This window comes from Manis pentadactyla, chromosome 6, assembly GCF_030020395.1.
Source record: "Manis pentadactyla isolate mManPen7 chromosome 6, mManPen7.hap1, whole genome shotgun sequence".
NCBI classification, from domain to species: Eukaryota; Metazoa; Chordata; class Mammalia; order Pholidota; family Manidae; genus Manis; species Manis pentadactyla.
This window is the reverse complement of record NC_080024.1, coordinates 49947094-49962734: the sequence shown is the minus strand read 5'-3', so window position 1 is coordinate 49962734 and position 15641 is coordinate 49947094. Positions and strand designations below refer to the sequence as shown.

General features: G+C 33.4%; 1 protein-coding gene across 1 annotated transcript in view; it reads right to left on the bottom strand.

Annotated features, from left to right (window-relative positions):
• Window positions 1-15641, bottom strand: part of LOC118933468 (nck-associated protein 1-like) — a 368769-nt gene that overhangs the window by 338310 nt on the left and 14818 nt on the right. Inside the window, exon 2 of the mRNA XM_057503820.1 lies at window positions 6509-6618. The gene's annotated coding sequence lies outside the window, so the exon portion shown is untranslated. The remainder of the gene's footprint in view (window positions 1-6508; window positions 6619-15641) is intronic.

Sequence of the window (15641 nt, the reverse complement as noted above, 5' to 3'; positions counted from 1 at the left end):
ATTATTTAAATATCTGGGATCATAGGAACTACCCTTGAGAATAAGACAAAAACTGAAAAATACATTCATACACAAACTCTATAAGCAATTTCAGGTTATTTCCAAACTGTATAAAGACTCAGTGTGAAAGCCCAGTTGAAAACCATTACACTTAGGACAACAGAGAGAGAGATGGTCTCAGGATGAATGCTATGCAACAGGCTTATGCAAACTGTCCACAGGGGAGTTAGAAGACACAGAGTTATAGGATAGTGGACTTCAGAAAAAAAACAAGGAGGGTTTATACAAAAATGGTGTGATTATCAGATTAGATAAATTTAAGAATTCTATAAAGGTACATAACTGTAATTTCAGAAAGCAATGATATACCTACAAATATAACTGTAAAGTAATTCTGGAAGAAATGACCTACTTCACCTTAATATTTTATGTATATATAAATAAAAATAAACAAACTTATAAAGTCCAAAGTGTGACAATGGAGTGAAGCAACCCAAACCAAGCATTCAGGTCTTTAATATTTTTCATTTTCAGAGTCAGCATATAATTCAATCTCAGACTGATTTATGATTACAGAACCAAAAGAAAGCAGTAATAATTTGACAACATAAGAGTACAAACGACCAAGGGTGAGGGTGTAAAAATAGAGAACTGTATTATTTAAAGTTTAAAAAGGAAGTAACCAAACATTCAAATATATTAACAAAAAAATTCCAACATAAGGAAGAAGGGAAAGGCTAAGAAAGGGGTAGGAAATTTAATGAGCTAAATTCTCAAATTTTGTAGCAAAGAATTAATAGACATTATCTAAAGTTGGTAAATGAATATAAAAAGGAATAAGCATATTCCTTATAGTTCTGGAAGTAACCTCTAGTAGACGTATGAAAAATAGAAATTTCCTCTGAGTAGTACGATTTGGATGGGAAAGAATCCCTTAAGATATATATTTGCTTTTCATCCTAAATTCTTCTGGACAGCTTGATTCATTACCATGTATTTGTACTATCTTGGTAAAAATTAAAAATAAAAGAAAATTTGAACCAGTTTAGGTAGGTCATCAGTGCTGAAGTAAATCTCTGCCAGCATTTAACCTATTTCAAATGCTTATCAAATATATCAAAAAAGCAAAGCTTACTTGTATTTTCTAATGAGGGGTTCATTCTTTTATTTATTCTATTCATTCAAGCTAGAATTAAAGACTGTTACATGTGGAAGGTATATTAACTAAATACTGATGGTATCTGTTTAAAAGAACATTGACATTTTAGTTCTCACTGTATTAAAATTCTTTAATCTTGGCAAAGTTTACTTGGTCAAAATCAATTATTTATTTAAGTTTCCATTAGGGTCTACAAATAGAGATATTTACTCACAACAAAGTACGTCTCAAAACTCTGTTACATTTTACTATATGATTCCTTTTCAAGACAAAGTAGTTCGAGCCTACTTCCTAATCAACAGGGATTCAAAGATGAGTGCATGCTCCAGGAAAACAGAAATGTGAGTTACCATAGGTAATAAATTAGTTTTGCTTTGTTCTGCCACCCCTAGTAGAAGCTGTAGAGAGGAAGGGGTGGGGGTAGGGGGACAACAGGAGGAGGAATTGGGCATCATGAAAAGCAGTCTGGATTATCATGGCATTTGACCCAATAAGAGATACAGACCTGAAGGGAACAAATGCAAAAGACATTATAGCATTAAACTAACAAGCCCTAAATGACCACTTTGACATTTTATACAAGTCAATGGGGTTTCCAAAGGTTCTAGTTTAGGTAACCAAGAAAATGGTGATGGCTCAAGGAAGAGAACACAGAAAATAAACAAAATGGAGGGTAATCCTGTTCAATATTTGACACAATTTGGCTGTTTAGTTTGTGAACCTGTCCAAAAGGTAGTTGTAAGTTAGATCTAGAACACAAAAGATAATAGCCTATTACTTAGCTGAAGCCATGGAGTACATGTTTTTATATATATATGGAAAAAAACAGGGTCACTTAGAAATATCCACATTTATGGAGTAGCTAGAAGGAAAGCCAGTGAAGCAGACCAAAAGTCAGAGAGGTAATATAAATAACGGCTTCCATCTTTCAAAAGCAATTTGCCATAAATATCTGCTAAATGCTTTAGGAAATATTAAACTGCTTCTTAAGATTGGTGTTATCACCATTTTAGAGGTAAGAACAATGAGGCCTTAAGACGCGATATGATTTGCCCCAAATCATTCAGCTAGTAAGTGGAAAGAACCAAAACTCAAATTTTGATTTATTGACTCCAAACTCCATACCTCTTAACCAGTAAACTATCACATCATAATGGAAGCCTGACAAGGCAAGGAATGCCCTCTTGGAGATTAACCAGGAACGAGAAAGTTTCCCTTCCTTCTAACTCCTAACTAAACCACAGTGCATGTGTCAAGGGCCTCTCCACACCCATTCCCCAAAACTGCCACCCCACCCCCAAAATACATTTATGCTTTTAAGAAGCTGACACTTTTTTTTTTTTTCAGGTTACTTTCAGTAATATAATTAAGGAGATGTATTTGTGTAGCTCTACCAAAAAGCACAGAGTTTTGTGGGTTTTTTTATTAATAACATAATGAAGTTTTATAAAATAGTGTTGGTAAATTTTGGGCCTGACATAAAACTATGATAATGTTCGAATAAATGAAGGCTAGCTAAGTTAAAGCATACTAATTAGGTTCATTAACTCATCAAATACATATTCTGTGTCTTATATACCACACACTAAGGATAAAATGGTGTTTAAAAACAGACTTTAATGCTGTATCTGAACCAACTTTACTGGCAATTATGACACTCTGAAAATTGCTTTATTTTGCCTTTTCTTGGGTGCTAATTTAAAAATATGACATTATATAGTATCTTATAATACTGTGTTCCTTGAGAGAGGGGATAAGTAATAACTATAGCACAAAATATACCTCCAAGTTTGAAAATTTAATTTTTCAAGAGATTTCAATAATGGCCTGTATCTCAGTCCAGAATCCATGTATTAATCTCATGGCACTCTACTCACTAACAATGTCTTCATTCTTACGGAGTCAAGATCAAATTTAATAAATAAAGGACAGTAATTTATATCATTTTCCCATTAATTTGGGAATCAAATCCAAAATGTTATACTAAAATGTATAACATGCAAATTACATAATGACACTTTTGAGCTAGATACTTTCAGTGTTTTGAAAAAACACAAAGTAGCTTTTAGATATAAATACCACAGGAGGAACAAAGGAGGAAAAATTAAGTCTAAAACATTTTAGAGAAAAATTTCATCAAGTTTTAACATACAGCTAAACATCTGCTTTAAAATGCCTTTTAGAATTTCTTGGGCAAAACAATTTTTACCTGTTAATAAAATAAGGAATTTTCTTTATCCAAGATCTTTATCCAAAATAAGGAATATTCTTTATCCAAGAAGCACAATTCCCTCTATTTATTCATGAGAAACATCTGGAAAACAAACTATAAACCCATTTGACAGTCATATAGTCATATTTTCAAAACAACAGGAGGTATCATGTTATATAAATTAGACAATGAGATAATTACCTAAGAAATGCTTTCCTTAATCTAAAATTAAGTAAGAAAACTTAGTAATTCTATTAAAATACATAGTCTGGCACATACAAGATACTCAGTAAGTGGCTATAATTACAAAACTGGTATAGTTTTTATTCATTTGAATTTTACTTAATCAGCCTGCTTTGAAGAATATGTGCATTTAGTTCAACATATTTGCCCACAAAAGAAGAAAGTCTTGGTTACCCAAAAATAAAAATTAAAAGTTTCCCTAAATCCAGAACTAGGGGTAGGGTGAGTGGAGGTATAAAAGTTTACAACTGGTTAAAAAAAAAAAAAAGGGTCTGATCAAGACAGTACAGTGACTCAACAGAATTCAACATCCTCATGGTTGAAGCCATGTTAGGCAACAATGCTGCTGTTGGCAAAGCCCTCCTTTATCGTAAACCAGGTATCTACGTGCTCACAGCTTTTACTGGGATTTAAAAGCACGGCAGCAGGAATGCAGCGTATCAAGCAAAGAATCAGTTAAGATTTTGGCTGCAAAATAATGTTAGCCTTTAAGAAGATCAAAAAAAATTTTGCTGAATTTTTCACTGAACCAATTCTTTTTATGACTTCCTTTTCTGAAACTGGGGACAAGTGGTACTTACATGAATGACATGAATGAAAACAGAAATAGTGCTGAGCAGTAATCCTCCCTGACCCCTGAGATAAAGTAAGCTCTGTGACACATATTTATACAACGACCCAAAGCCCAGGATAAAGGAGGATAAAAAACGTGCGATATCAATACCATTTCTTCAGTGCACATAGTGACCAGAAATCCACAGGCTCAGATGCTACTGTCATTCCCAGTCCTTAACCCTCCTCTAACTACTTTTATGGAATTAAAAACTAATAATAAAACTGAATTCATTTCTCATTTCTTAACCCAAGCTGGCTAGGAACTTGTCACAAGGATTTTAGCAGGCCCAGATCAAAAATGAGATCACAACTTCAGTTATCCAGGTACATGGTACTTCAGTAAGTAAAAAACAACAGAATAGCATTACACTGTGTAGTTGTAAAGTCCATCTGACAAAATTCAGACTTTGCAAACAAAACAGAGTAAATCCTACAAGTACTCATATAACGTTCAACAACATTGTACACTGACTTTTTTATAGGTTAAACAGAATTACCATATGACCCAACAATTCTACTACTAGGTATATATATCCAAGAGAAATAAAAACACATGTTCACACAACTTTTACACAATGTTCATAGCAGTATCAATAATAGTCAAAAAAGTAGAAACAACTGAAATGTTGTTCATCAACTGATGATGGATAAATACAATGTGAAATATGTACACAATGGAGTATTTTTTGGCAATAAAAAGAAATTAAGTACTAATACATGCTACAACTTGGATAAACCTTGAAAATATAATGCTAAGTGTAAGAAAGCAGTCTCAAAAGGCCACATGTCACATGATCCTATTTATGTGAAATCTCCAGAGTAAGCATACAGATAGAAAGTAGATGAGTGTTTGCTGACTGGGGGTGGGTAGGAGAAACTGCTGATAGGTCCAGGGTTTTCTTTTTGGGGTGATGAAAATGTTCTAAAATTGACTGTGGTAGTGTATGCACAGTTCTGCAGATATACTAAAAAACACCGAATTGTACACTTCAAATAGGTGAATTGTATACATATGAACTGTATCTCAATAAAGTTCTTATTAACAATCAATTCTGTGCTACAGAAGTTGAGAACTATTGAAAAACAAAAACAATAGCATTACAATAAAGTTTGCCCAGCAAATCAAGAAGAGCTAAGATTCTTAATAATTTACTAACAAAAAAATGTTACTGTTATGAAATAGTGAATATACATGTAATCTTATCTGCTAATAAGAAACCACCTCATTTTCAGGAACTTTGTTTGTTCTTACATGAAAATTTATACAGACACACAATTATAAATTAAACTTCAAAGATTCTCTGAAGCATTCATATCACAGAAATTGTACAATCCATGAAAATGAGAAATGTGTATGAAATTAAATGTTAGATTTTCATTATAAAATCTCTTTCCTTCATAGTGAGTATATAATCTCTCAGACAAGTTAACTAATCAATGTCAGTAACTACAAAAGTGTTAGCCAAACAGTGTTCTTAAAAAGTATGTGCTTTGAATCACCCATTGGTAACCAGGGACTAATTGTGTTACCTCACATACTAGTTACAAAACACAATCTTCTATGAAACAAAGAAAGACCTCTCTTAATCTGTACTCAAAAATTACTTAAAAAAACATTCTTCAGAAAGCACTTTACCAGACTTTATTAATTCCGACTGGTACTTTCACTCTACATTATAGTATTTTTAAGAGAAAGTAGTATCAACAGGTTAAACACAACTCTTTCGTGAATATGCACTATTTGAGGGAACCAAAAAGAGACACAACACTTTCAAAACAGAATTTCTTAAAGCTAGCGAGACCATATGTAGTAGGAAAGTTCTAGACTGAGTTTGTACATAAAGAAAAAGGGATAGCAAAGATAATAACATGAGACTAATTTTCTAAAATTATTCACATAAGTTATTATAAAGAACCACCAAAAAATATGCAAACACATCAAGAAGATTCTGAACCTAAGTGTATAAGAAAAAACTCTCCAAGTAGTCATATAAATATTTGGAATATATACGTATCTATTGCCTTCCTGTCTGTTGCAACTTGAAAGAAAGTAAGTGTATAAGAAATTAAGATCTTGTGTTTTCCACAATCAAATGGCAATGTAGCAGTCACTTTTTCTAGTTTCAGAGATAAGCATATTGTCTGTAAAAGCCCTTAATCAATGTGTGTAATCTACATGTCAAAATATAGAAAAACAAGAGCTATTTCAAGAATTATACTAACCATTACTTTCCTTACAGATGGCTAAAATAAGTAACACAAAAATTTAAATGACTTACATTGTTGTTGCGGGTTTCTACAGCAGGGAACTTTCTGACTATGAACTTCACAGCACATTCCAGTTTTTGTCAATAAGGTAGGATGGTTTTGCCTTGGGGTCTCCACATGCCTATAAAACAATAGTAATAAAAAAGAGTGAAATGCACCCTTCTCCTAAAACTAAGAAGTAATAGCAAATCTGTAAACAGAAATTAGAAAGGTATTTATTGTTTTTGGTGAGCAGGTGATAAAATGAATAGGCAAAGTGCAGGGATTGTCACAGCTGAAATATGCAATGGGAGACAGTACAGAGATGTTCTTCTACTGAAAAAAAAATGCACGGAAAGTTTCAAAGCAGTTAACGCAGAACAGCAGTGAAGAAAAAAGCTCAAACCTAAAAGAAAAAAAATTCTTGGTTTGAGGTAGGATTGTATTCATCTGAAGCTAATAAAATATTACAAAATTAAATATTCAGTAGGGTACTGGAAATGTTTGTAATATAAAAGTTTATGTTTAAATGTCTTTTCCAAAATGTTTTCCTCGTTCACTTTAAACATTTTATAATACAAGAGGCTAGTTCAAAAGAACTGGAAGCTGCTAAAAATTGTCTTTATAATACTAAAGTGTGTTTCTGTTCTGAATATTTTGAGTTACAACAACAGTGTTTTCCATCATACCAGCAGCACTTCAAACAATAAATCTACATCTGTTCTATATCTCATAAGCACAGAACAAATGGAAATGTTTACATTTTGACATCAGCAGTACAGCACTCTCTGTAGCAAACTGTAAAGCATTATACAAATGTAAGATAATACTACTATAAAGAACTTTTTATCTGAACTACTAGCAGTACAGAATACAATCTTCAGTTCTGTTCACTTTCATTATGTGACATTTAACTCATTTGTGAGATGTTATTTCTTAGGGAATTACTAAAATTTTAACATTCCTATTTAACTTTTTATTAATTTTAGAAAGGATGATGTGTCCTTTGAAAAGTTTTCTCTATTATGTATGAGGAAATAAAGTATTGCAATTTGACGTTTTATCATTGCTTACTATAGCTATGTTGTGAATTGCAGAAAGAGAAGTTATGAAACATGAAACTGATCTGAAAGTGGGCAAGCGGGCAGAGGGAAGGTGCAAAGCTTTGCAAACCTTCCAAACTTGTCCTTGCTGGGAAGCATTGTAATAAAAAGAGAGAAAATTATGTGTAAATGATCATCAAACTATGACATACATTTCAGTAGAAAACTTATGCACTGCAGACTATGAGTAACAAAACAAGATTAGAACTCTATGGTGCTACAATTTTAAAGGTATTCTAAGAAGCGAGTTTTAGTATACAATATATTTATAGAGTTTATAGTATTCATATATATTTGAATACTACTGTGTAAGTGTATAACCATGTCAGTTCTTGGGGCTCTTTCTAAATCAATTCAAAATAATACTAGAAGGAAAAAATAAAGACTACATGCAACTATAAAAATATATTTAAAAAATCAGTGAAATTTTACATACCTTAAAAATAAACGATAGCCAAGAATAAAAGTAAATCATTACTGGATGACTTTTGCACTTCAACTCCAATTGAAACTACTTTTCAAGTCTCACCTAATTTCCAAGCCAAAGTATGAAAATCAGTGTAAACATTCCTATTGGTATCCAAATGGAAAAAGGAATGCAGTAAGAATTCACTTAATTCTCAAATACACTTAGATAAAACAAAATCAACTTTAAGAAATTTAGAACTACATAATCCTTAAACAGATTGACACAAGTCTACTACATAAATTCCATTTCAACTTTATAAATATTAAAAATATCTGACTTTTCTTCTGAGTAAACCATTATTTAAGGTATTATTTCTCATAAATTAGTCTTCCAATTAATCCACTTCCCAAAAAATATACTACAAAAATAACCAAGAACCACATAACTAAGAATTCATCCAAACACAAATAGCTACAGATTAGCATTTCCTTACATCAATGATATAATGAAAATCAAGTTTCATAAACATGTCTGAGGTAGAAGCCTAAAGTAATTCCAAATTATGTTCAATTTTTTAATATGTATTACTTTCATATTCTAATTATTTAAAAATTTAGCTATCAGAACATTCTAATATAAATGATTATCGAATAATTAAAATATCAACTACCATACCCATTTTTCATGATCACAAATTTTACTGTTTAAGAATTTAATTAAGTAACTAAAAATATATAGATACATGAGCAGCTCTTCTTTCTTACACTGAAAACAAAGAGAACGGAATTTCATTGCAATGAAAAAATAAATGGTTGTATAATCTTTCCTTGGAAGTGATTTACTTTTTCCACACTGCTCAGTGAGCCATATCTAAACATGCTACAGTAAGAATGGGTATGCCATAAAAATTAAGAATACAGACTCTGGAATAAGACTGACTGGGCTTCCATCTTTACTACTTAACTAGCTATGAGACCTTGAAGTATTATATAAGATCTCTTAGTCTCGGTTTCTTCGTGTGTAAATGTGGAAATTAATACTTACCTCATAGGGTCATTATGAAGATTAGAAAAAAGATAGATAAATCACATACAGTATTTAGTAAAATGACTGGCACTTAAGTGCTCTAAAAATGTTAGCTGTTGTTAATAATAGCTATAATAATTATAATTAATGAAGTAAAAGCCTCATATGGATTGTAAACACAGATAACCTTTATCGCAGTATAGAACCAGCAATTATGACAATTCCCTCTCCCAATCACATATTTCCTTCATTTACCCCAAGTCTAAATATAACAAATTTGTTGTATTTTTATGAAGAGGTTAGCCTGGTAGTTAAGAACATGAGTTCTCAGGTAGGCTGTCCAAGTTCAAATCCTGATTCTATCACTTCCTATCATGTAATTATAAGCAAGTGATTTTACTTCTCTGTGCCTTAGTTTCTTCATCTGTTAAGCAGCTGACAACAATAATTACCACCTACCCTAAAAAGTTTTTAGGCCCATTAGATGAGTGTCTGTGTGTGCATGCAGAATTCACAAGGCTATTTAGCATACCATGAGCACTCAAAAATGCCAACAAAAAAATACAAGGTTTATAAACACTATACAAAAATACCAGACCCCATTTTTTTTCTGAAATCAACCTCCTTGATTTAATACCAAGAGAGATACTTGTGTGGGATATATTCAGGCAAAAAAAGAAAAGGCACAAGAAAAAAACAAACTATGACTTGACTAAAAGTAACATCTAGGTAAATTTATCCAGGCAGAAAGCCATACTTAATAATTCGGTTAAAAAGGGGTATACCAAAAAAATTCCAACTAACCAGATGCCTCAATTTATGAAGATTAATCTTCTTCCTCATCCTAACTCAAACAATTTCCTTTCAAAGACACTGAGGACAAAGAAATCATTAACGACCTGTATTTTAAAAACACAGCCTGCACTTGATACACCTGAAACCCTATCTCATCCTACTATAGTTACAATATTACAAAAAATTAATCTTTCACTGTTAAAAGTATTGTCTTTTGAAATACATTTTAGAAAATGAAATATACTACCAAGTTATCAATATACTTAGACTAATACATTTTTAAAAAAGACTTACCATGAAATCATGATGTTTAACAAATTACCAAGTCAATTAGATAAAACTTTTGAATATTTCTTTTCCCCCCCAAAAAAATGAAAAAGCAAAAAGTACAAGTTAAGTACAAGTATAAATCCCCGAGATCTTAACAGTTCTACCAAAACGTTTTTCCCACAATTGGCTAAAAGGGGTAATTCACCAGATAAAAAAAAGAAATTACACTTGAATGACAGAATTAAAAAACAAAAACAAAAACACCCCCACCAAAATCTTGTTTTACTTAATCTTGACTCAGCATGTTTTCATAATGCATGAAACATTATAATTAAAATTCCAGAAGCTCTACAGCAAATTTAAATATCTTATACTTAAATTTCCAGTTCTCAGAATTGGAACTTTATTTTCCATGAATATTCTAATTATCTTTAAATAATCCTAACTTGGTTCAATTTAATGTGGCAGATAAAATTACACTAGTGTTAAAGGAAAATCTTAAATATAATATTTAAGAACTCCATTTCTTAGTCAAGTAGATCACAAACCTTTTGGCTTTAGGCAAGTTGCTTAACCTCTGAGCATCAATTCTCTGATCCATAAATTAAGGATACTATCACTACCTATTTCATAAGACAAAATGCACATAAAGTGCTTATTCCAGTGCCTGGCACATAAGTACTTATAAGTAAGTTCTAAATGATTATCTTTCATTTTTTTTAATAAAACTTTTCAAATCACATGGATATCTATAGGAGTTCCCAATTACCAAAATAAGATTTTCCATTTAACCAATTCTAGATTAGTATTGTCATTTCAATATCTTCAAGTTCATTTTTTCATAAAACACAAATATAACGTTATTCAAAAATAAAGAACAAAGATAATTCAGAAAAACAGTATTTCATTTAAGCCACAAAATGAATGTCTTTGACTAGAAACCAAGAGCAGACTTTGTATGATTTTTTAACTACAACTTTAAAACAATTCTTTCTGTCAAAAGTGCCACCAAAACCCCTTCCCAATTTCTTTCCTCAGGCTGTCACAACATAGATTTACATACGAAAGCTTACTTTTACATGGTAAATGTTACTATTTTTTTAAGAACTTACCATACTGTAAAAATCAAACATTGATGGAAATAGTCATCTATTTATTCCTACGAGATTAATAAAGCAACAACCAAGAAAAAAGAAAACTATTAAAGACACAAGAGTGAGAAGCAAAAAGAACATTTACTGGGTACATGCTGTGTGTAAAACACCTATGCTTTATCTAAAGTATCACTCAACAGAGGGGAAAGGAGATTGAGAGAAATTAAGTAACTTGCTCAAGGTTGTACAACTGTAAGTACCCAAAGCACTAAAAATAAATGGTCATATAAAAGCATATGCTCCATAAAACTAGAAATAAACTGTACAAATAAAGCAAAGAGGATCACAAACACATGGAGGCTTAACAACACACTCCTAAATAATCAATGGATCAATGACCAAATCAAAATGGAGATCCAGCAATATATGGAAACAAATGACAATAACAACACTAAGCCCCAACTTCTGTGGGACGCAGCAAAAGCAGTCTTAAGAGGAAAGTATATAGCAATCCAAGCATATTTAAAAAAGGAAGAACAATCCCAAATGAATGATCGAATGTCACAATTATCGAAATTGGAAAAAGAAGAACAGATGAGGCCTAAGGTCAGCAGAAGGAGGGACATAATAAAGATCAGAGAAGAAATAAATAAAATTGAGAAGAATAAAACAATAGCAAAAATCAATGAAACCAAGAGCTGTTTCTTTGAGAAAATAAACAAAATAGATAAGCCTCTAGCCAGACTTATTAAGAAGAAAAGAGAGTCAACACAAATCAACAGTATCAGAAACGAGAAAGGAAAAATCACGACGGACCCCACAGAAATACAAAGAATTATTAGAGAATACTATGAAAACCTATATGCTAACAAGCTGGGAAACCTAGGAGAAATGGACAACTTCCTAGAAAAATACAACCTTCCAAGACTGACCCAAAAAGAAACAGAAAATCTAAACAGACCAATTACCAGCAACGAAATTGAAGCGGTAATCAAAAAACTACCAAAGAACAAAACCCCCGGGCCAGATGGATTTACCTCGGAATTTTATCAGACATACAGGGAAGACATAATACCCATTCTCCTTAAAGTTTTCCAAGAAATAGAAGAGGAGGGGATACTCCCAAACTCATTCTATGAAGCTAACATCACCCTAATACCAAAACCAGGCAAAGACACCACCAAAAAAGAAAACTATAGACCAATATCCCTGATGAACGTAGACGCAAAAATACTCAACAAAATTTTAGCAAACCGAATTCAAAAATACATCAAAACCATCGTACACCATGACCAAGTGGGATTCATCCCAGGGATGCAAGGATGGCACAACATTCGAAAGTCCATCAATATCATCCACCACATCAACAAAAAGAAAGACAAAAACCACATGATCATCTCCATAGATGCTGAAAAAGCATTTGACAAAGTTCAACATCCATTCATGATAAAAACTCTCAGCAAAATGGGAATAGAGGGCAAGTACCTCAACATAATAAAGGCCATCTATGAAAAACCCACAGCCAACATTATATTGAATAGCGAGAAGCTGAAAGCATTTCCGCTGAGATCGGGAACTAGACAGGGATGCCCACTCTCCCCACTGTTATTTAACATTGTACTAGAGGTCCTAGCCACGGCAATCAGACAAAACAAAAAAATACAAGGAAACCAGATTGGCAAAGAAGAAGTCAAACTGTCACTATTTGCAGATGACATGATACTGTACATAAAAAACCCTAAAGACTCCACCCCAGAACTACCAGAACTGATATCAGAATACAGCAAAGTTGCAGGATACAAAATCAAAACACATAAATCTGTGGCTTTCCTATATACCAACAATGAACCAACAGAAAGAGAAATCAGGAAAACAACACCATTCACAATTGCATCAAAAAAAATAAAATACCTAGGAATAAACCTAACCAAAGAAGTGAAAGACTTATATTCTGAAAACTACAAGTCACTCTTAAAAGAAATTAAAGGGGACACTAACAGATGGAAACGCATCCCATGCTCATGGCTAGGAAGAATTAATATCGTCAAAATGGCCATCCTGCCCAAAGCAATATACAGATTTGATGCAATCCCTATGAAACTACCAGCAACATTCTTCAATGAACTGGATCAAATAATTCAAAAATTCATATGGAACCACCAAAGACCCCGAATAGCCAAAGCAATCCTGAGAAAGAAGAATAAAGTAGGGGGGATCTCACTCCCCAACTTCAAGCTCTATTATAAAGCCATAGTAATCAAGACAATTTGGTACTGGCACAAGAACAGAGCCACAGACCAATGGAACAGACTAGACAATCCAGACATTAACTCAGACATATATGGTCAATTAATATTTGATAAAGGAGCCATGGACATACAATGGCGAAATGACAGTCTCTTCAACAGATGGTGCTGGCAAAACTGGACAGCTACATGTAGGAGAATGAAACTGGACCATCGTCTAACCCCATATACAAAAGTAAACTCAAAATGGATCAAAGACCTGAATGTAAGTCATGAAACCATTAAACTCTTGGAAGAAAACATAGGCACAAACCTCTTAGACATAAACATGAGTGACCTCTTCTTGAACATATCTCCCCGGGCAAGGAAAACAACAGCAAAAATGAACAAGTGGGACTATATTAAGCTGAAAAGCTTCTGTACAGCAAAAGACACCATCAATAGAACAAAAAGAAACCCTACAGTATGGGAGAATATCTTTGAAAATGACACATCCGATAAAGGCTTGACGTCCAGAATATATAAAGAGCTCACACGCCTCAACAAACAAAAAACAAATAACCCAATTAAAAAATGGGCAAAGGAACTGAGCAGACGGTTCTCCAAAAAAGAAATACAGATGGCCAACAGACACATGAAAAGATGCTCCACATCGCTAATTATCAGAGAAATGCAAATTAAAACTACAATGAGGTATCACCTCACACCAGTAAGGATGGCTGCCATCCAAAAGACAAACAACAACAAATGTTGGCGAGGCTGTGGAGAAAGGGGAACCCTCCTACACTGCTGGTGGGAATGTAAACTTGTTCAACCATTGTGGAAAGCAGTATGGAGGTACATCAAAATGCTCAAAACAGACTTACCATTTGACCCAGGAATTGCACTCCTAGGAATTTACCCTAAGAATGCAGCAATCAAGTATGAGAAAGATCAGTGCACCCCTATGTTTATCGCAGCACTATTTACAATAGCCAAGAATTGGAAGCAACCTAAATGTCCATCGATAGATGAATGGATAAAGAAGATGTGGTACATATACACAATGGAATACTACTCAGCCATAAGAAAAGGGCAAATCCAACCATTTGCAGCAACATGGATGGAGCTGGAGGGTATTTTGCTCAGTGAAACAAGCCAAGCAGAGAAAGAGAAATACCAAATGATTTCACTCATCTGTGGAATATAAGAACAAAGGAAAAACTGAAGGAACAAAACAGCAGCAGAATCACAGAACTCAAGAATGGACTAACAGGTACCAAAGGGAAAGGGACTGGGGAGGATGGGTGGGTAGGGAGGGATAAGGGGGGGAGAAGTAGGGGTTTATTAAGATTAGCATCCATAGCGGGGTGGGAGAAAGGGGAGGGCTGTACAACACAGAGAAGACAAGTAGTGATTCTACAACAGGTTGCTACGCTGATGGACAGTGACTGTAAAGGAGTATATAGGGGAGACCTGGTATAGGGGAGAGCCTAGTAAACAAAGTATTCGTAAGTATTCGTCATGTAAGTGTAGATTAATGATTAAAAAAAAAAAAATGCAGTTCCTATGTGGTGACCTCTAATGAGTTCTACACAATGATATAAAGGACATATAAAAGTGTAGGCAAAGGGTCTGTTTGTGTTTATACAGAGGATCAAAGCCTAATTTGGCTACCCCGAAAATGAACTAAGAAACGATATGAAAGAGAACTTCCAACATCAGCACTCTCGGGAAGACTCATGCCAGAAGATGATCATCAAAAAACCCCAACAAAGATCCACGCACTGCTACAGCTGTAGATGCACTCATCCCACCAGCTCCTGGACTTGCCATGGGAATGAAGGAGATATCTAAGCTGGCCTGTGCATACAGTAAAACAACAAATTTGACTGGATCTATACTGTTGGAACTCAACCAAGAATTAGGAGAAGTGCAAATTGTAGCGCTCCAAAATCTTACAACTACAGACTATTTACTGTTAAAAGAACATATGGCATGTGAACAGTGCCCAGGAATGGGTTGTTTTAATTTGTCTGATTTTTCTCAAACTATTCAAATTCAGTTAGATAATAACCATCATATCATTGATAAGTTTTCACAAATGCTTAGGGTGCCTAACTGGTTTTCTTGGTTTCACTGGAGATGGCTGGTAATTACAGGTATGCTTTGGTTATGTAACTCTACTCCTATTATGTTAATGTGTGTGCGCAATTTAAGTAGTAGCTTAAAATCTATACATG